This window comes from Athene cunicularia (assembly GCF_003259725.1).
Source record: "Athene cunicularia isolate RWA chromosome 28 unlocalized genomic scaffold, athCun1 chr28_part1, whole genome shotgun sequence".
Lineage (NCBI taxonomy): Eukaryota > Metazoa > Chordata > Aves > Strigiformes > Strigidae > Athene > Athene cunicularia.
The window spans coordinates 1,783,467-1,806,432 of record NW_020799139.1 but is presented as its reverse complement, the minus strand read 5'-3'; the positions used below and the strand labels follow the sequence as shown (position 1 = coordinate 1,806,432).

At 45.9% G+C, this 22,966-nt stretch overlaps 1 protein-coding gene across 5 annotated transcripts in view; it reads right to left on the bottom strand.

The window, feature by feature from the left end:
* GATAD2A (GATA zinc finger domain containing 2A) overlaps positions 1–22,959 on the bottom strand; it is a 50,481-nt gene extending 27,522 nt beyond the window's left edge. For 2 of the 5 annotated variants that reach the window (XM_026864982.1, XM_026864985.1), the window contains exons 1-2: positions 22,903–22,957; positions 5,644–5,718 (exon numbers count right to left, since the gene is read on the bottom strand). The gene's annotated coding sequence lies outside the window, so the exon portion shown is untranslated. Of the gene's footprint in view, positions 1–5,643; positions 5,719–22,902 lie in introns of all 5 variants that reach the window. The other 3 variants (XM_026864983.1, XM_026864981.1, XM_026864986.1) reach the window with 3 other exon arrangements.
* Positions 22,960–22,966: the final 7 nt, after the last annotated feature.

The window sequence follows — 22,966 nt, the reverse complement described above, 5'->3', positions numbered from 1 at the left end:
CCCTCACTGAGGGGGTTCAGTTTTGGGCCCCTCACCCCAAAAAGGCCATTGAATGACTCGAGCGTGTCCAGAGAAGGGCAGCGGAGCTGGGGCAGGGTCTGGAGCACAGGTCTGCTGGGGAGCGGCTGGGGGAACTGGGGGGGTTCAGTCTGGAGAAGAGGAGGCTGAGGGGAGACCTCCTGGCCCTCTGCAACTCCCTTCCAGGAGGGGGCAGAGAGGGGGGATGAGTCTCTGGAGCCAAGGAGCCAGCGCCAGGCCCCGAGGGAATGGCCTCAAGCTGCCCAGGGCAGGGTCAGGCTGGCTCTGAGGAAGGATTTCTGTGCAGAAGGGGCTGTTGGGTGTTGGAATGGGCTGCCCAGGGCAGGGGGGGAGTCCCCATCCCGGGGGGGGTTGAAGAGTTGGGCTGAGCCAGCGCTGAGGGATCTGGGAAGGGTCAGGTTGAGGGTCATGGTGGGGCTGGAGGAGCTTCAGGGGCTTTTCCAACCCAGATGATTCTGGGATTCTGTGATACAGCCCAGGCTCTTGCGAAGGGCTGGGGATGCTGCAGCAATCACCTGCTCTCACTTGCTTTTGCTGCTACAGGGAAAAGTTACAGAAGAGGAAAAAACTCACAAAGTTCCAGTTTAAGACTTGGGAAATTAATTACTTGATGCTGATTTTTCCAGACGTACAGTCCAGCCTGGAATAAGCCCGAGCAGCTGCAGAAATCATGCCCAGCTCACCCGGGTGCTGCCTGACCAGGGCATGGACCAGGGAGTGGGGTGGCAGCCAGGACAGGTCTGATGCACACAGAGAACCCTGACATGGTACATAAAGACAAAGCCACTTTTTTTTTAAAAAAAAAAAAAAAAAAAAATTAAAAAAAAGTGCAGCACACTTTGCTTGCTGTTTGTAATGTACACTTCCACTTTCCCCCACATCCCATTCTGAGTTATCCACATTACCTCCTCACTCCTCTCCCATTCATGATTTATAACTTCCTCGTACAAACTCCAAGTAATTCTTTCACGGAGAAGTACTTCTGCTTACTTTTCACTGTTTAGCACAACTTGATGGTTTGAAGTTAAAAGGACTGAAGTTAAAATTACATCCTGATGTTTTGGTAGAATCATCAGCCGTGCTGGTGAGCACCAGCAGCAGATATGGGTTCAGCACAGAGCATCTGCAGACGGGCTCGAATGCCACTGCAGCCACACACTAACCCATCCAGCTATGTGATAATAGCTCTTTTTGGTAGCCAAAAGCAAAGATCAACAACCCTTCTTCCCTAACATGATTTGGAAACTTTTACAGCAAAAGGGTGGGTGTGTGTGTGTGGAAATAAAAAAAACCTAAAAAAAAAACCCACCTAAAAAAAAAAAAAAAAAAAAAAAAAAGAAACAGGGAGGTTAAGAGACATCCAACGCTTCTCAGTGAGTTTTTTCTAAAGGTAGTCGATCAAAAACTGACTCTGAAGAGTCCCTGGCACCCAGGACAGACCTGCAGCAGAGAGGCCTCCTGCAAGTGCAGCCCACGCAGTCACCGTGGATCAGCCGCACGCACCAACCCCACGATGCCTAGAAATCAATTTCTCATAGCAGGATGTAAGCCATAAATGAGATGCCCTGGAAAAAGTAATTTATATTTGTGTGTGTGTCTGTGTACCACTGTGTGCACGTGTACTCACATGTGCACGCGTGTAAACGTGCATATACATGCACACACTGAGCTGTTCATGGCCTTATCATGTAGATGTTTAGAAAAATAAACTTTGGAAAGCCAAAGAACTAGAGGTTTTTTTTTTAAAGACTAAACTAATGCAACAGCAGTAGGACAAGAACACAGGTTATTCTTCAAGTTGAAAAAAAAAAAATAAAAAAATCATCCCGCATCTGAATTCAACTGGGCAACCAAAAATCCATCCTTTGCCTGATGAAGACAACAAAAAGCATGAGAGCATCCAGAGGTGGGTTGATCATTTTGCTATCTCAGCCATGATTTCCATACCACGAGACCTAAAAAGAAGAAGAAACTGCACGTGCTGAAGCCCCCTCCAGCAGAGGGGACGAGAGGAGGGTACCTGCTCGCAGCCCACTCCCTGCTCCCAGGGGGGGAGAGGCTCCCAGCCCCTGGCTGGCTGAGCACTGCAGCCCACCAAGGGTTAAGCCCTGCCATTTTGGTGCCATTCACTGATATGTCCATTAAGGGTGTTACATAACAAAATGGCAGCCCTTAACCCTTCCCTCACCGGGCTCCCACGCTGCTCAGCTGCATGTGCTCACGCCAGCCGGCCACCACAGCACCTCCCGGCTGCGCAGTCCTGCCTCCCTCTTTTCCTAGTATTATTATTTCCCCCTTTTTTAAGCATTCGAGGAAAAATAAATGAGCTTGCTTAGGACTGTTAAGTACTTGCAATTAAAAAGAGACAGAGCCCAACAGAAGTTTCCTCTGTGCCACGAGTGTCGGGCATCTGGAGGCAGCAGAGGAAAGTTCTCCCGAGCAACCCACCAGCAGCAAAGCATCATCCCAGGGATACCAACGCAACAAATCGCTGAAGGAAAACACCTGAAATGTGGGGTACCAGAACCCTACGCTGTCCTGAAAACAGCCACCACATCCCCACGGCTGCTCCTGGCTTCAGAGGGGAGCACCCGCAGCTCCTTCTGCACCTCCAGCCTCGCAGAAGCTGCTTTTATTTCCATCCAGGTGACCAGGCACTAAGACACACAGTGCCCACGGTGCAACTGCTGGCAGTCGTTGTAGTGCAGTAGGAAGCAATTCAGCCCGGGCTTGACTAAATATTTACTAAAATGAACAGATAAACATTTGTAGAAAGGCGCTGAAGTCGAGCTCGGAGCACCACAAACATGAAGTTCTGTATTTGGCCAGAAACGGGACTTTGGTAGCTGAAGTCCCACTACACTAGGAGTCACCCTTCTGCTCTGCACAGCGTTTTGTGTCAACTCATCTTAAAAATCACTATTGTGGCTGAGTTTGGCTCCATTTATTAGTCGGGAGCCTAACCACTGTCTAAGGGCTCTGTGTGACAAAGAGAGAAGCATTCACAATTCCTAACAGAAAGCTCAATGTGCCGCATGGATGATATTAAACGTGTAGCTGTGGAAATGGGAAATAGCCGCTGCCTGTAAAAATCAATCTACTAACTTGCAAAATTTGTGTAGGAACTCCAGAGAAGTGTTCACTATCGAGGTGATCTTAGAAAATATTATAATAAAGCAACTAAGAGAAATCTGCTTTTTTTTTTTTTTTTTTCCTAAATACCTTTTGCTAATGTTGCTGTTCTTTTAGTGAAGAATCCAGCCTGGAAAAAAAAAAAAAAAATCCCCTCACTTCTCAGTCCTGCCACAACGACCCCGATTCCCTGGCTCGCTCTGCACAGCAGTGCCAGCTCCTCCCGTGCTCTGTGACCCTGAGCCAGAGCTGCAGTTTTCAGGAATGAACCGCACGCTTCAGAGTGCGGGTGGTTTGCTGTCACCCCTGAGCTTGCCGGGGGAATTCAACCACTCTCACGCGAGGCGGCCGAAGGAGAAGAATGAAATCAGAGTCATTTCATTTTGTTAACAGACACCAGCGATTACGAGAAGCGCACGGTCCGACTCCACCTCGGTGAGAGACTCTGCCCTTCCTTGAGGTTCGGATTCTCCAGGCACATCGATCCTCACAGGTATTAACTCATCATTAAAAACTGTTTATCCAGTGTTTATTTGGACTCAAAAATAAAACCTTGCACTTAAAGGACTGTAACTTGATTTAAACTTTTATTTGATGGGAACAGATTTAAATATTAAGTAACGGCACCATAGATTGCAATCAGATGCTCTCCCCTTCTTCCACCCCCCTCCCCATTTAATGTATGCTTATTAGAGGAGGGATCTAGGTTGGTTCATTTATTTTAATGCAAGAGCAGCAAAATTAGCATCTTTAAATACTCAGTCACAACAACAATCAGCTTTTCCAGCACCACATGCTGTGCATATTATAATACAGGCAATTCCTTGTTGTTTTTTTTTTTTTCCCCCTGCATTTTAAAAACTTAAAGAGAAGGGAGGCTCTCTGTGCACCCAGACCATCCACACTGGCTTCAGCATCACTCCTCTCCAAGAAGTGCTGTGCTCTGGATTCATGTTCAACCCAATATAAATTATTTAATACAGCCACAGGACGATCATAGAGGGAACTGGTGTAAGTGGATATAAAGGACAAGGTACCAAAAGAAAGATTTGAACAACTAAGGAATTCTCTTATTTACCTATCGATAGTCCAATTCTTTAACAGGGAACTTAATATTAATTCTAAGGTCCACTGCTTTGGGTTTAAAGAGGTGTTTTTAGAGGGCACTACTTAGAGCCACTACATGAGGGCCTTGTTTGACCTGAATTCTCCCCCAAGTTTTACGGATCTATTTTTGTCTAGAAACTACTGGGCAGGAAGTCTGCTAATGACTATGTCTGGGCTTTGTATTACCAAAAAAAATCATGGAGATTCCTCAGTGCAGGAGAGCCGTTAAGTACCAGTTTCGATTATGGTTCAGACTGCAGGATTTGGATAACAAGTTGAACTGACAAAATACGATAGTATTTATGCACACTGCCCTACAACTGCAGGTTTTCAGGTGTTTTACGGTGAAAACCCACTGAACAAGAGAGCAGATGAAGAAATTTCCACGTCTATGGTCAATACATCCAAGCGTGATTCTCTCTGCTACTCTCACTGTAACTCCTTCACCTCTGACTGATGTCATTAAGGTGTTTTATGATTTCATTTAGCCTTTTGGCCTCATGAAAGGTGACACTGCTTTGCAAGATTTGGGAACCAAAAGAGAGCCAAAGAGCCCAGCAGTGCTGATGGCTGGCACGACGTTAGTTCTGAAGCTGACTCTGGTAAAACACGGTAAATCAGATGAATCAATCTACAGGCAGAGACATCAACAACTACACCAGGAAAACTGAGACAGGAGGAAAAGCAAAGACCAGAAATACTTAGTATTGACCACTGGGGCCTTGGCAATACATGTTTTGGAGAAAAAAAAAAAAAACAAACAACAAAAAACCCCCCACAACACATTGGGTAAATCCTTAAATTGCTATTTATAAAATGCTTCATTTGACAGGTGAGCGCTGTCACACACGGGAGAGCTGAGCAAGAGAGCTTCGCTTCAGCTACACCACTGAGCATTGCCAGAGCTACAAGATATCGGCAGAAATTTCATTTCCATTCACAATTTTTCTTCTGAAGGTTGCACAAATGATCAAAATATACAGAAAGTTTCAAGGGAGGAATTTCTGTGTACTTGCTTTTGCTTCTCCTCTCATTCAAGACCGACAATATCGTGCAGCTGTTGTGACTGCCCAGTTAAAAGGAAGTGAAACAACTTTGTCCCTTCACAAGTCAGACTCACTTACTTTGGAGCTGAAGTGCTAAATGAAAGGCCACTTTTGGTTAAGGAGCCGAATTCTGATTTGAGTTTCATCTCAGACCTCCTCTGCAGCTCTATTTTGTCCTCCTGGACGAGGCAGAAGCTGAAGGTGCAAAAGACCAGAAGACAATCCCACCCTCCCATCCACCTCCTCATTTTCAGCACTGAACGAGGGGGAGAAGGGGTGTCTGTGCCACATGAGACTCCACCTTATTCACAAATCCTACCTGTCAGTGAAGTTCATGGGTTCCAGGTGGGATCCTGACCAGGCCAAGTGGCTGAAAGCAACTGCAGCGAGGATCCTGAGGGAAGAGACAAGCTGGTTAGTACAGCTGGTGACAGGCCCATCACCTTCACCCAAAACACGCTCGCTGATGAGACAGCTGGCCTGAAACACTGGGACCCATGTGAAAGATGAGAAGACTGCACCCTATTACGTTAAGGAAAGGAACTGCAAGCCAGGCATGTGCTCAAATGCTTTCAGATTAAAAACAAAAGCATGGGCAAAAATGTTGTAAAGTTACTGTTTTTCTTACTCTGTATTTCTTTAGACTTTGCTTCTTACATTAATGTGCTAGGAGGAAACCAACTGCTTCTTGCTATCTCTGGTCTGACCCAAACACCTGCTGAAAGCAGAATTCCCACTTCTAACCGACAGTTTTCCTCGAGACCTGCACTTGTCCTAACACCCGGTACCACAGGACTCGGCTCCGGGGAAGCCTTAAGGCAGTTGCTGTGCCCCCTCTCTGTTCTACTTCTTGCACAAAAAGCAGTACGGGTCCATGTGTGCATGCAGGACACCTGAAGACACATCTTCAGAAAGAAGTTCGGTGCTTTTAATTTGTCCAACAAGCCAGCAGACCCCCGGACGAGCATTTTAATAGCTAGTAAGGTGCAGGCAACAAGGCAACATTTGTCTAGCGCTACCTACGTGAAGGTAATCCCGCTTAAGTGGCAGGAACACTGAGATGCAAACGAAGAGTCACCTTTGGATGTGACATGGTCACACGCATGCTCACGCACCGGCTCAGTTCAGCAATTTAGTGACACTTTGGTATTTTCACTTACAAGACACCAGAACAAGTTTTAGTGCCAAGCTGGACGCTCTGACTAAACCCAGTGGGAGGTTTTGGCGGGGTATCACCGCCGCCCACACCACTGACACAGATGGAGTCAGCTGTCCCCCCGTTCCCGGTCCTGCCCGAGACCACAGCACTGTTCCCCGCAGAAGCCTCTGTGAAGTTGCACATGAAGCAGAGAAAGAAAGGGGAAACGACTTCTTAGTGAAGCTTTTATTCTGTAGGACAGCATATCAAAATAATTCTAGAAGAACATGCTTGTGTGTTTATCTGCTTCTTACTCCAGAAAAAGTTCCGCTGGCTGACGCTTGCTTACGCTTTACAAAAATCCTTTTATGAGCCTGTACATACAGTGTACGATACCCAAACCTTCCGTCTCCCTCTCTGTGAAAACACTGAGGGGAGAAACCCGCAGCCAGTGTACACTGGTCAGTTCGAAAAACCAACTAGTTTTGCCATCCTACTGGATCAGCAGTTACCTGCGCCAGCAGCGCAGGCCGAGTCCAACAGCCCTTACGCCGGCCTGCTCTGACACGGCACGAAGCGAAGAACCAGGCAAGAGCCCCAGTTCCAGCAGTGGGTCCTGCTCGGGGCCGAGCATGCCGCCACGCCGCCGGGGTGGGCGCTCGGGGCAGCCGGCAGCAGCCCCGGGCTGGAGGTGGAGCACAGTAATTGATGCACGCTGCCTGCCAAGACCACTCCTTGGAAGCTCGGCCTCTTATTTCTGCTAAGCCACCAAGAACTGAGTCATTTCCCTCCTCAAAAAGTTGCAGAGTTATTTTCTTTTGTCCAGAAGGCAGGACAACAGCTCATCGACTCCTAGAACTCCTCTCTGGGGTGGGGAAAAGGGCTGATGCCCACCCAAGGATCAAACTGCCCCCCCGGCCCGAGCTCCAGCAAGCTTGGAGGTCGTCTTGTCCACGTACGTCTTCTCTGTGTTACTATTTTAAACACCCCCAAAAGGGTCCAATAGGTTAAACAAATCGCTACAAAAGCGCAGATATAGAAACCGCATGAATGGATATACAACTGTATTCTGGTCCCTGATTAGCTATCTAGAGGGCAGGTCTTGCTAATTATAGCTCATCCTATTAGTCCAATGCTTTTCTAATTAGAAGCCCATTGAAAACCATTGCAATAGCTACTTCAGGGCCTTCAATAGTGCTATAAAACCTGACAGATACTTCCACGCTGCTCCTCACTCAACCTGGCCCGGACACAAAACACTTTTTTATTGTTGAAGAGGACAGAACTCAGCGGGCACGACGCGACCACGGCCGGGCCCCGTCGAGCGCTACGGCCAGGCCTGGTAACTGGTGGTTACGACACTATTGCAGCCACCAGGAAGCCACAAGTTCTAACTCTGCTGGGGGGGGGGAAGAAAAATTATTTAAAAAAGGAATTATTCTGCCTGGTAGAGAAATAATTGCTGAGCAGGACTGGTAAAGGTGGCAGCGGGAGGGGAGGATCCTCCAGGCACCAGCTCCATCCAAAGCCAGCTCGGCTCTGCCAGGAGGGCGGCACGCAAGGCACCTCCAGCACAGAGGGAGCCTGCGCTTTGCTCAAAGTTTCCCCCCCCCCCGAGAAAGAGGAATATGGTTACGCAAACGAGCCCGGCAGCACCCTCGTGTCAGAGTGCTCCCCGTGTTTCAGAGGAGTTCAGCAGAGATCCTTCCTTCCGACGTGCTCTGGACGTGGGAAGCCTAAAGCTACCGAATCGTATTTCTGAGGCTCTGGCCAGCCTCCATTTTTAATGAACTGTAGCATTAAACTCCCATAGTGCTCGTGTCATGGGACTAAAATAGTTTTCATCTTGCAAGGACACCAGAACAGCAGTTTAACCGCTTCAGCGCCGCGGGACGCTGGCGGTGCAGGGCCGGGGCCATCTCTCGTGCTGACCCACAGTCGGCACGTGGAAGTTTCCATCGAAACCCAACAGGCGGGTGGCAACGAGCTGCCCGGGGAGGCCCCACGGCCCGCCCTGGCTCCCACACTCTGTCCCTCCGTGGCCGGCTCAGCCTTCTCCTGCATCTCCAAGATGGTAAGTTTGTTTTCGCAGCGCACGCCGCTAAGGAAAAAAGGTTCAAATGCTTATACAAATATTTTGAAGGATTAACTTCTAAAGCATCTGTGCAGGGAGCCTCGTAGGAAGCAGGCAACTAAACAGTTAATACTAGGAAGTGAAACTCTGCCCAAGCAGCTCTAAGTTTTGAGAGCACTTCCATCCCAGCTACCTGCAGGCTCTGGTGATCGGCTGCTGCATCCAAGGGCATGGGCGAGGGCTCTGCCAGCACAGCAGACACCATCCGCTGCCCGTCTTGTGGGTCCTGCAGCAGCTCCTCCACCCCTCAGGAAACCAAACCTTTAGTATCCTATCACTCCCCAATTTCTTTCCAAAGTTGGATGTTTCATTTAAAAAGAATCACGGGTCTCATTCTGATACAGCAACTTTTAAAAACCATCATAAGTGAAATATTCAGGAAATTAAACAGGCACTGGACTGAGTATCTCTTGCTGACCTGCCAGAGCAGAAATCAGATCTATTTGCTCAGAGCCTACTTTGTCACTCATGAAGGTTTTTTTTTTTTCCTCTGCGAAACGATGATGAAAGCTCTAGATCAGAATAATAAGGACCACATTTTTAGCAACGTTACTGAATCCCATCAACACTATCTAGAAAAATTATTATCCAGTAAAATTCAAGAGAGATTTAGCCTGCAAGACAGGGTTTTTAAAACATTACATTTTCAGAGTAAGACAGGCTATGGATTCTCTAAGAAGATTAAGGCATGGAAACTATGACATAGGTACTACAGTTTAGCCTTACCGCTGTACATGCCTCCTCAAACAACCGAGATAAGAAAACTTCTGTACTTTTTGGAAGGCTGAGTGAACTGGTCAGCATGAAAAAAAAAGAAATGGAGTCACATTACACTTTAAATATTGACAGACAAGGGGCTAGCTTCTGTCTCATGTGTTCAGGCTTTACTTCCATAAACATTTTTGAGTCCAAGAGTAAAGTCTTCAAAGACTTTATTGGTCTAGAAGGAGAACTTGAAGTATCAAATCAGGTTTTTTAAGCACCGAAATACCAGTTGAAAGCATTTTTGTACGTTCCAAAAGCGCAGATTCCTCCCTGCACGTCTCAAAAGAATTCTAGGAAGAGCCATTGGAGAGAAATAAGTCATGGTGCACATTTCACTACAGTGTAAGCAACCATCATGGAGTGGAAAAGCACTTCTCTGGCTTTTTATGAATGTGCTGATCCATTCTGTACCTGGCAGACGCGGGTATTTCTCCAAATATTCAAGCGTTGCTTTTTAACTTCTGTGTGCCTAAAGATAGAGGTGAAAGCTGCCCAAACACCCCGCATACCCACTCTTCAGTTTTAGCCTCTCTACAGTGAAGTGCCACCTTGTAGGAAGGGAAAAAAAAAAAGCTCCTTTCAGATGCTCATTAATACCACCGCTACCCGTTTATTGTGTACAAGTCAGATCGCAAATAAAACCTGTTACAAATTAAGAGTCTCTCCCACTCACTCCCGAATTCCTGTGCCAGAGATAAAACATACAACTCCCCTCCCGGGCCATCAATAGCATTTATAATTACACCCTTCAGATCAATGCCTGCGTTCGCGGGGCAGGGAGACCAGAGGCTGTAGTAACCCTTTAGTTAAGCCGGTCCCCAGACGGGGATCACAGGCTGCACCAGCCGGCCAGAGCATCGTTTGAGGCAGCAGCAGAAAGTCAGATATAGGAAAACGATTTACTGGCCACAGCTGTTCCTCCAGCACGTCACCCCAGCACATCCTTCTTCTGGAGAACACTTATTTTTCCAGCGTTTATTCTCTACTGGATACGAAGGGCTGCCAAATCTTATGGAAGTGCACACAGGCCTTCAAGGAGAAACCCTGCCTTTACTTCTGGATCTGGGAGAGCACGATCTGCTACTCACGCTGCCTGCACCGCACTCCGTACAGCTCTCGTTACTCTCTGCAGAACCAGAGTTCAGCTTTACTCTGCCCTCTCAAATGCTGCCACTCACATGCACCAGCGCTGCAGGAAAACAGGAAACCTCAGAGTAAGTTTTCTCCAAAAAATCCAGGTTGAACCTTTTGGAAAACACTGGCATAATCTAATCTTCTTGCAATTAAAATTTACCATTTTGAGACCGCAGTGCAAATGCATTTTGATTTCTCTCGTTCCTCAGTCTGGAGTATCTCAGTGGTAAGTACATGACCAAGCTCCCTCCTCCCAACCCAGACACGAACTACCTGTGCTTTCCACTGACATTAGCCAGAACTCAATCAAGTGTGGATACCTGGAAGATGCAAAGATAAAGAGGTTCCAATAATGCAGTTTAGAGAGAAAAATCAACACTAACTGCAATTATGTTTTTCTTCCAGGAAGCCTTGCTATTCAAGACCTTGCAAATCTGGCTTTCTGTAACCAGAGCCTGGAGTACCCAGTTACTGCCGTCCTGGTCAGCAGTTCACAATGCTGAGGCACCCGCAGCAAATGCAACCGAGTTTACAGATGCTACGTGGAAAACGCAACAGTGGCCAGCCCTGCGCGGAGTCCCCGGTCAGCACAAAATGGAGTGCATTTCTCTGCAGGTTGATTCAGAAGATCAGGCAGGCTCAAAATACCCAGATCACGATTTGGTTGGCTACTCATGAATAGAAACACCCATGATTGTCTAGGGTTGCACCACTATGGGCTCTAGCAGACACGAGCACGAAGCTTGCTTTTCACTCATAACACAATTTATGTCTTCAAATGGGGGTAAGGGGAGGGGGGGACAGATTCCCCAGCAAATCTCTGAAAAAGCAGTTATTCCTCCAAAAGTTCACAGGAAACAGCTCTAAGACACTTCAGTTTTATAGAAGTAAGAGCAATGTGTTATAAAGTGAGCTACTAAAGCTCTGGTATTTCTAGATCAAGTTAACCTTAGAGCAACCCTTTGCGTAGACCAATTTCGTTTTGCTTTGGCTCTAAGAGATGAATTCCCTTGCAGAGAAGCATTTAAGCAATGTCATGTCCTCGCTCAAAGGAACAAAGGTATGATACGGAATTAGGGAAGTCCAAAGTGAAACAGAAAATATTATTTTTGTCATTAATTTCACAATTAGTAGTCTAAACTGTGAAACTGGACTTCAGTCAGAGAAAGGATGAATCCACTGATTAAGAGGCTGCACTGCAGCCAGGTCCAAACAGTTTTATACATCTGTTTCACATCTACCCAAGTTAATCTTTGTAATTACTAAATGGGTAGACCCGATTCATTAGATCAAAATCTTTGCAAGAGGCTGACTTGCAGGAACAACAGAAAACACTCTGCACATCAGAGACAGCAGCCAAGCAGCAGCCATGAACAAAGCAGTGCCCACTTCAAGAAGAGGAACTACAGCATCTACTGTTAAACAAAAGGAGAGAACACCAAGAAGAGCTAAAAATAGATTCAAGAGTTTTGGTTTGGGGGTTCTCTGGTTTATACATAGCACAGTTTGAACTGTTTTTCAGTTACTCTGTGTTTACGGGCAATTATGTTGATCCTCACCCAGGGCCAAGATCTCCTGGATTAATGGGATGAGCATGAAGGGCTCCCATCCCTGAATTATTCGTCATCCAGAACAATCCAGATGAACACCACCGGCTCTGACGCTGCAAGACTGACCCGCTCTGTGTCTCCCTCGAGATGCCTGAGCCCATCCACCTCATCCTCCGGCCACCCCCAGTAGTTGCCTTCAACTGGTTTTAATCAAAGCGCAATCTGATCGCCTGACAGAGCAGGTCTCTGTGGATTGTTGTATAAACATGTTTTTCAAGAACTGGAATTACTATCTTCTGTTTTCAGATGTAAAATGTATTTTTGACAGAGGAAGGGGGTGTCTCTTTTCTATGCAAAGAGGCAGCGTTATGAAATGCATTTGCAGAACTGTTTGGCAGAATAAAGAAGGTAAGAGGGATGCTTGCATGAATTTATCACCTCTTTCACCGAGTGCCCAACAACCCTGAGGAAGATGACTGGGAAGCTCTGCAACTCTCATTAAGAGAGATGGAGACTGAAATGAGTGGCAACATTCAACTTTTTTCTTTTTTTTTTTTTTTAAAGCAGGTGGTAAATTGTTATTTCTAGCTCTGGTGAAAAAAAATCTGATGTACTTTCATCATCGTGTAAGATGTGCTTTTTGTATGCATCATGTTTGCTCTGGAACGCCATATCTGGGGGCTTTGTTTTCATCTGCTTCGCCGACACTCGCTGCTGCAACGAAGCTTTGCTGTGCTCTGCGGGCACTTTGTGCCCACCAAGTGCCAGTGACTTTAATTGGGCAACCTGGAATCAACCGAGATATGACAACTTAATTCCTGCTGAACAATTTGGTTTGTGCCTACCTGGCTTCAGCATCACCTACTGGAAACACAGCAGTAACCTTTTTTTTTTTTAAAAAATATTTTTTTGAGGGGGGAGCTCAAGATACCATCCTCCACTAATGACATGTTCTTAATCTCAGTTGTAGGAGCACATTAATAACCCATAAGCTAATAATTTTGAAGCAGCAATTTTATTTTCCCCAACTATTATTTAAAAACCTAACCGAGGGTGTGTGTAGAGAATGACACCGTTCAGAAATCCAAATAAGGGAATGAAATGGCAGCTTGGCAGGGACCCAGGGGCCACACCTATTTACAGGGGAAGCCGAGCACAGCCACCATCATTAATTAATTCAGAGGCCTCGGCACACAAAACTTGATCTGGATGCACACTGCATCCCCCACCTGAGATCAAAAGGGAGCCCTGCACACCCAACATCACACGCAGCCACGGCTGAGGTAAAGGCAAGGCAGGCTGCGGGGCTGATGTTTAGCCCCTGGTCCTGCAGTTAGAAGGGAAAAGGAAACAAAAGTTGTCATTATCACCCATGGGATCGAGGGGGATTTTTAATCTTGAGCAAACCTAACCGCTGGTATGAAACCTGTCGGGGTCCCTCTGCTCAGAACAAGCAGAAAGCGAACAGATACTGAAGATGAGCAAGACGAAATTTAGACTCGGTTACTTCAGTGGCTTTGTGTAAAACATCTCACTTCCACAAAAAAAAAAACCAACAACATGAGGGCATTTTGGGTAGAAAACAACCAGAGGTGTCACAATTACACCGAACAACGTTTTGCAAAGGAGCTCTTCCTATCGAGTTGGTGTATCTAAATGTCCTAAGGGATCAATAACATGCGCAATATTAAAATGAGTCTTATTTAATTACTTCTATAGTCTTCATCATCATAATTCTCAGGCACCTCACAGAAATAAGTTACCCATCAGGTCTTAACCGACAGGATTCACATGCTTTTGTTCCCCGAGCCACTTCTATCCCTCAGGAGTCCCGGTTGCTTGTTAAACCATCATCTTCAGGTTTAACAACAGGTTTTGGTCCAGCAAAAGGAATTAGTACACCCCTCTCCGGATACCTCTGCTGAAGGAAGGAGAAAAAGCAGAGGAATCTTAAATACCTTCCACAGAAACTAGTGGAATGAAGATTGAAGGTAACAAGTTTGGAGAGGGGCACTCTGCCTCCCGGGCCCCAGCTCTCCACCAGTGCAGAGAAGTGCGTGAACACAGCCGCCAAGCTTGCTGTATTTATTTAAAAATGTCAAGTAAGAAGTTTACCTTCTCCAGAATTTAAGAATTTCAGAGCTTTTCCCACCACAGAATACCTCACATACCCACCATATACCAAACCAACCCCTAAAGACACTACGCTTTCCACCTCATATTCTATATTACTAATTAATTTTGCTTTTTTGACTATTCATAAACTTTCCCAGAAACAGGATTTGCAAATTATATTAAGACCTATTGATATAACATCCCAGAAGTTTCTCTGGGCGATCCTCCTGTTCGATCCTGCCGCTGCAGCCCACAGAGCAGCAACAGTTCCTACGTATCAGCAATCTTCTGTCACCTGCAAGACATTAATTTAATCCTCGCCTTAACTGTAAGGGCCACCGACTATATTGGAGCGTAACTTTAATGAAAATAAGAATTATTACCCAGAGCCAATCCAGATTAGTTGAGCTGAGCCTCTGAAAGTTACGCCAGGATTGCTTTTCAAGTTTTATGGAGAATGATATCTCCTCATTGGGATCGTTCAGGAAAAGCTACACCACGAGCCACACGTTTTTTTTTGCGGTATCATCTGTTTTCAGGATCAGGTACAGAAAAGCTGTTACAAATGACGCCCTCCTTTCCCCCCCCCCCCCAAACCACAAAAGTGAATTTGAATTTGGAAAAGGCTGAGGACATCAAACTCCTGTCACATTTAGAGAGTTAATCAAGGCACTAAAAGCCCAACCCAAAAGGAAGGATGCTGCCAGAGTCCCCTCAGCTCCTCATAAGCACAACTCTGAGATGAGTGAAGCTTCACTGTCCTCCCTCCACAGACACCAAACAAAAGCAGGCAAAGGTTTTTTCCACTACCAAAACTGCCAGGCACCTCCTTCACACAAACCATCTCACGAGCTTTCCAAACAAACAAGGAAGCCAGCAGAAAGCAGAATTGGAAATCCATACTCAACAGCATCCTACAGAGAGTAACGCTAGCACTTGTGCCTGCAACAGTATGTAATTTCACTATTTTACAATGAAAACCAGAAAATTTTAGATTTATACTGTGCGTGGATCTCAATAGGTGGTTCAGTGTGTTTGTACATACCACAATGCTAGGGACACACGCACGCTGCAGTACTTAATTCTGTTGGAGACAGGATTTTCTAAGATCCTATTAAATATGAATGCCTTCAGTTTACTTCCTCTAATTCTTGCAAGCATTTCAAAGCTCGTGATCACATGGCTACTTCAGCAAATGAACATACTGGGCATAGCTGACAGGCTATGGCAAGGAAGCTGCTCCTACTTAGAGCAGCAGGTAAATCAGCATTAGTGTGAAAGCTAACAATTCCATTTTCTGACTCATTTTAGTAGCTGGAAAGTCTCTGGTATTTGTAGCATAAACCAAACTACAAGAAAAACCACTACTGACCATCTTCAGCAAGACTTCCCCTACGAAACAGTCACAAAAGTGACTTTGGTGCTGCAAGGAGGCTTACTCTGTTTTCAACAGCATCCCACACCACTGCTGGGCTCTGATCAGCCACGCTCTGGGCATTTACAAAACTGTTTTAAGAAAATTAACCACTGTGTTGGCAACGGGGTAATTGTCTGGTGTGCAGGAGATGCAGTTTCAGCAACCAATACTGACCAAAGTCTCTCCATCTAGACTGAGTTAGGAAACAAGAGACAACCAGCATCACTGAACTGTTCTACTGAATTAAAAATAAAAACAAAACCCACCACACTAAGTTTTCCTGAATGCCAACTCCTGTAGTCTTACAGGTAGTAAAATTGGGTATTTGTATCCCAAAGCGAATGAGACAGGTCATGTCAAAATCAATTTTGAGAGTAACTGAAAATTCAATCATGGCTTCATTTCTTTTTTTCTATTGAAAAGCTACAAAATAAGCCTTTATTCCTTCAACTCCATCAATCTGGCATTTTAATGCAAAGATCCCATCATAAACTTCTACTTATTTTGGATATTTAAGAGAGAAAGGAAAAAAAACTCCACCATACTGCCTTGAGCTTGAGAGCAGCTACCTACCTATCACCATGTGCACCTGGTCTCCCATCAAATATGACTGAAAAAAATAACCTCCCGTTTGAGGTGTCACCTGATATTCTTAGAAGTTGTTCTTACCCACTTTTGTCAGAACTTTGAGTAACAACATTTACTCTTAAAGAATCAGTGATTATGATAAAGAGTTAGCAGAACCTCTTCCCAGAAGGTGAGGCAGAGTATCTATTTCCACACTCTCTGTCGGAACTACCCGCTGTACTTTACACATTTAAAAAGCAATGAGTTATTTTCACTTGATGGAAGTGCAAAAAATAAGAAAATATCGTACGGCCTCACTTGCTACTAAGTGGTTTAGAAACTTCTTCAGGTACCTGACTTTTTAAGTATCCATTTATATTCAGCTGAAGAGACTGGAAGTGGAGGTAGAGGGGGAGGAATGGTGTTTACTTCATGTCAGGGCTTATCTCCTGCCTCGTGGGAGTGCTCTTTTATAGGCTGCTTTTTTTTTTTCTTTTTTGTTCCCATCCCTCCAGCTCCCATTCACACCACTGGAGCGAGGGCAACAAAAAACACATCTTGTTATGGATGACTGGAAGCGTGGTGGACTGCCTCCCCATTCCCCATCTGCGTGGCTTGGGCCAACGGGTCCAGAGAGATTTGGGTATAAGTTTTTAAATTTAGTTTGATTCGTGTTTATACAGGTATAAGCCCAAGTCAGAAGGTGACGCATAAGACACCAAAACCAGAAGACGAAGCGCTCGCACACTGATCCCTTTCATGCCACAGCAGAGTTCACTACAGGGCACCACAAATTAGCAGGGAAACTGCATTCAAGTTATTAGTCACCTCATAATTGTTAAAGGAATTGGAGACCAACTCTTCTTCCAAACATGGCAGGAGTAAAGCCTTTCCGGCAGAGCATTAACTTAATGCCAGATCATCTGGAATGCCAAACTTGCCGACGTCTCTGAAGAGGCAAGTCGTGGCCAAACTGCCTCACCTTGAGGGTCACCCCAAAACAGTCACGAAAACTCCTTTACTCTTGCAAAATACTGATTGGTTTTTGTTTGTTGTTCTTTTGGGAGAAAAAGAGGGGAGGGAGGGTGGGAGGGAGAGGAGAGAGAAGGAAACAAAGAAGCAGAAGAATGAATAGAGGCTGAAATGCTCAACTCACTCATAAGAGTTAAAAAAAAAAGTCAAATCCAGAATTTAGTACGAAAGAATACAAGCAGAACAGATTGATATAAACTCAGAGATGTGCATCTTAGCTAGCTGATACCTAAACACTCCTGGAGTGCTTTAAGACTCCAGACATTCTCAGGATCGAGACATAGACCATTCCACAGGTTCTGCTTAACATGAGCAGCACCTGCTCGAGACGCAGAATATTTCTAAATGGGAAAGGACCCCCATCAGGTCTGGGTCAGCAGATCGGTCCGTTCTGTGCACAAACCAGAAGTTGGAGGGAGGATCCGAGGAGTCCAGTCAATGCCCAAGGGCTCTCCAGGAAGGACAGTGGTGGGAGGAGAAACAGCCTCCCGAAGTTGAGCCTTCTTAAAAGACAAAATAAACCATCCCGAGCACAAGCTTCTGCACATCTCGGTTAAAGGTGCAGCCTTGATCCTGCTGCCGGGAGAGACCCGCTGGTTATAGGGGATTTACAGAAAGAAATCCTGCAAGGCAAAAAAAATTCACCTGACCCGAGCACATCACCTACAGACACACGAAGCCTTGAAACAAGGAACGTCAGGGGTGCTCTCCCTGCTTCCCTCGGTCTACACACGTGACCCTCCTTCCCCGTATCCGTCTGGCCTTCAGCGCCCGTGACTGGCTGTTAAATTTTATTCTCCCAGACCTTTCAAATGTTTGCATTTCCTAATACAACAAACTGGCATTGCAGATCGTGGGGTAAACCCAACAACTCTTTCCCCCCCCGCCCCCTGCCTTGTCTCATCTGAAGTCCTACCAGCAATTCTCATTTGAAAACATAAGATGACGTGGGGTTAAATCATTACAGAGATAAAAGCTAGAGAAGATGAAAATAAAAGGAGTTGTTGTTACAAGCCACACTTTGCATGCCTCCTGCTTATACCCATTTTGTAGATGGGATAGCCAAGGCACAGAGAGGTTTAAGTGACTTACCCAAAGCAATATAAAATTTCTCCTCCGGGGAGGACAGGGAAGCAATGGTAAAGGTGAGGACAAGTTCCTACAGCGCACAGGACATCAGCTGGTCCCGAGCAGTGTGATTTTGAAGATGCAATAACAGGGACAAACACCTGGCATCTGCCCTCCACACTCCGAGCTGTGCTGGATCCAAAGCTCTGGCCAGACACCGACCCGCGCTGCCCTGCAATGCTGAACTGTGTCAAACCCTCCTGATAATAAAGGCAAGGAGGAAAGAAAAGGGCATTGCTGCAGCTGCACGTGGCAGAGTTTTTCCACTTTCTGCCTTATTTCAGAATGCTGAAACAGCAACACATTCAAACATCTTTTCTTAAGAGTCAACACATCAAATGCAGGCAAAACTTTCTTGCTAAACCTTGATTTTGTCCCATTCAGCCCAAATGGTATAATCAGATTTTTTAATTTTTTTTTTTTTTTTTTTCTCCAAATGCCCTCTTGGCTCAAAGAGAGTGAGCTGTGCTCCTGAAGCGAGTCACAGCGCTGTTTTCCAGCCTCACTTGCACTAGAAAGAGAGGAGCATAGCGGACAACAGGTTAAAAAGCCCCAGCACAATGAAGAGGTGCTCTGTAATTAAAGAGGAAGGAAAGCTGTACAGGAGAATTCCTCCCTGCCCCGTGGTAGCCACAGTCTCCCGAGGTGATGCTGAACAGGTCACACAGACACACACACACACAAAGGCTCCTTTACTGGTGCCCCACTAGAGAGTCCCGAGACCTGACACACCAAGAAGTCAAACCCCAAAGAACACAATTAAAGGCAATGAAGTAGAAACGCAGTTGGGGAAGGGGGAAGGCAAAGTGCTGAACAGCAAAAAGCCAACATAGGAAACTGTGGATTAATAAACCTTAACCTTTGTTCTGTCCCTGTCCTGTAATGCTTGCTTTGGGCAATTCACTCTCCTTTTCCCCACCTGAAAATGGACACAGGATTCATCTGAGGATCACTGCTGTACGCAGGGCATTCAGACTGAGCGGTGCTAAGCAGATAGAAAACATCACAAAGAAACAGATAACCTCAGAAATTCCAGGTGGTATGTAAGGAATAAAGCAGGAACCACTAACTCAGTGAGGGTCAACATATTCAACAGATGTCCCGTTCCCCAGGCGAAGGGATGCCACAGAAATGCAGAGACAAGAGGAGGGGGAAGGCAGCTAGAAAAGCCTAAAAAAAATAAAATAAAGCCCAAGCAAGTCTTTACACCAATCAATCATAATATGAATGCATAAATAAGCAGAATGTCTATATATAAGGTGCCAAACTCTAGCTTGTAAGTTTTAAGGGCACAAATCTAAAACAAGCAGCATGGGAGAGCTGGGACAGCCTGATGAAACTACCAAGAACAGACTTTTAAAGAACACAACTGAAGGGCTGTCCTGGAACTTCCCAGTCCATCAGCTCTTCTTCTGAACATTTCCTTTGTCTAATGCCAGGAGAAGAGGAAAGAGCGCTCACATGCCATTTTTTCCCCCCAATCAACAAAATATGCTAACTACATTGCACTTCACATACTGGTCTACAGACCGTGTGCTGCGATACCTCAAACATGAATAGCATTACACAAAAGCAAACGTTACTTCCCCAAGTCTAAAAATAAGTCTACCATATTTTCAGATACCACAGTCTCCAGGAACATTTGGAGTGGAAAAAAAAAAAAAAACAACACACCATACAGTTCTACATTACTTAGATTATTACTGAAAAAGACATGAATTGGAAGTCAAGAAGCGCCTGGGACAGGGTTGTAATGTTGGTCAGCCTAAGAGGAGGGATAAAAAACCCTCCACATCACAGCTCAATTTTCCTTTTATTTTGTAACGACAGCTCAGCACGTGTATTTTAATCCAAAAGGGGAACGCACACGCGGCATGTTTTCTTCCCAGCTTTTCTGTTGTGACCTCTCTGAGCAATACCTGTCCGCAGGATAAAAGCCTGTCCCTGCACAGGCGTGTATCACAGACGTGAACTCTGTACAGAGCACACGACTTTCTACCTCCCAAGGCACATAAAAGGAAAACACAGTGTTTTGTGAAACACAAGCAAGATAAGCACACGACTACTCCCCTCAGAGCATGGCAGTAAGAAACCAAAGTATTAAAGGTAACTTGAGCCTGGGAAGAACTCACAGTTCATAGGTGCATAGTGCCAAAAAAAGTTAGGTTCTGATGCCCAAAGATTTGAGTTTTTAAACGCCAAAGTACACTCAGGTACACTACTATCAGTGAGTAACATCTAGAGACTGCTTCTAGAAGTTTGTGGTTCAAAACACGCTCTGTGAAAACATTTTGAATTTAATCAGCAAAACTGCATTTTCCACTCTGAAGTTACACATGAAGCGAGCGCTCCATCAAAGCAGAAAACCTCTGCTGACCACCGCAGCACCTCGCCACTTCTGTCCATCCCCAATTTCTTGTGGATTTTGGTTGGATGGCGACTGGCCAGGGACTTCACAACACGGACACCATTTCAGGAGGTACCGCTGAAAACGTAAGGTGATCTCAACTGCGGCCTCGTTACAGTTGAATGAATTTTAGACTTAATTTTTAAAATTCTTCCAGAGCCACTCGAAAGACGTCACAAGTTGACTTCCTTTACCCCAAGCATCATTCCTTCTCCTTCCCCCTCCCTAAAGCAGCAGAGCAGAAGTGATTCAGTAAGGAAGTAAGAATGCTTATAGCCCACACGGACAGGTCAGGCTAATGAAGAGCACACCCAGAAATAGAAATGTAAGACCATAAGACAGTAAGCCCAGAGTTCCTCCCACAATTATAGTTCCTTTGACAGCAAAGAGATAATTCCAGTTCAAACCTGAGGCGGTGCAGAGGTACCTAAAAGGACCAAACATTGGACCCATGTACATGTGCTTCTGTTTGACCAAAAAAACAATCCAAATCCTTCACCGTGCCTTGCAGAGAAGCGTCACAAACATCACACAAAACACCAGCACTGTCTCAATTTGAAGCAATGATTTTAAACAGCTCCACACATGACTACCGGCCTGTAATTACTACAGAAAAGTCGTAACGCAGCTATATTAAGTTACAGTATTAGCATACTGACACTGCATCATATGCCAGCGGTGTTGCATCATCACCCATTGATGTAACCTCATGACTATGTAATGCTGTTAGGGATGGTATTAGCTACTCCTTTGTGTTTGCATCTCTGAGGAAAGAGAAATATATTGGGCTGCCTCCATGCTGCTCCACTGCTGGACACCGAGTGACCACAGAGACACAACTCTCTCTCTCTTCCAGTGAAGCTCAGCAAGGTGGCTTTCACTTCAAGTACAGAACTTGGTCCTTTTCACAAAGTTCAGCCAGCGCATGCTAACTGGTAATATATTCACTCTTTTTTCCAAATTAGAAGAGCATCAGCCTGTTGCTGACCCCTAGACAAGGCATAAGGGGGGGGTGAGCTCTCACAGCCTCAATGCCAAACAGCGATGCCCGCCCCATTCTCAAAACCAGATAGTTGTGGGGAGAAAAAAAAAAAAAAAGAAACTAAATAAATTCCAGCCCTGAAAGCAGGGTATTTTGTGATCCTATCTGAGATACTTAACCGCAGAGCCTCGCTGCCTCCAGGATATCACAGCCCCATTTCTCTGACCAGAGCCTAACAGTCCAGATACACCGAAGGTGACACCAGCGGGGAGTAAGGGAGCAAGACGGGTGGGACTGCGCCGTCCCGTATGTGCCACGGTCTCGGGTGGCTGTGAGGTGGCACTTGGGGGCAACAACCCTGCTGACAGGCAGCTTCCCCCTCCTCCCCCAATACAGCACGGTCCCCACTTAGCTCAGGGGGAGGCTACTGGCTTCCCCAGGGCCTGAACCCCAGCAGACACCGGTGCCTATCGCTGCCATATCCCACGATTTGCTGGGACCGACCGTTTGTCCCCAGTCTTGGGTCTGTAGAACGCATGTGCCCAGCAACAGGCCGCCCAGGAGACAGTTCTCTTACACAAAAAGCTCTCCACAGGCTCCACATCCCTTTATTTCATGCTTTCTGCTGCCTCTGGTCCCCTACCACCTCGTCCTCTCCAATACCAGCACATCTCTTACGCTCCTGCTTCTTCCTACCCACGTCTCCATCCACTTGAGAGGCTGGTCAATAGTTTGTCTGAAGGAAGGAAGGTTTCGCCCTCTTCTCCCACTGATGCATGGCAGCTTCCAGCCTACTGGCATGTCTTATTCCCAAAGGCCCCTCTTCCTTTCACTTCCTGTGTAACTGTCTCTACAAGCAGCTCTGCTACCTCTGCTTCCAGCTGCATTCGCAGGCGGGCAAGCGAGGGAGAAACATGAAAGTCAGACACCTGCAAAAGAAGCTGGAAACCAGGATTAGGGCCATGACCGCAAATCAGTGCTCGGTGACAGTCGGTGTGGGGTCCATCAGCTTGGGAACCTCTGTCCTGGGGAAAGGGGTTTACCTCATCAAGTACAAAAATAAAAGAGTGTGGAGCAGCCAGAAAAAAAAAAAAAAAAGACAAGCGAAAGTAAAACCTAAGGCATATAGAGAACGTAAAATAATTTTTAAAAAAACCCAAAAAAGTAAGCAGATGCTCTAGAGAAGTCAGTACGTGCATCCCGACTTACGGGCGTCCCCAGCTTTGTGGTTCCAAAGCAGCGACTGATGCCAGTTTTCAGGCACCGACACCCC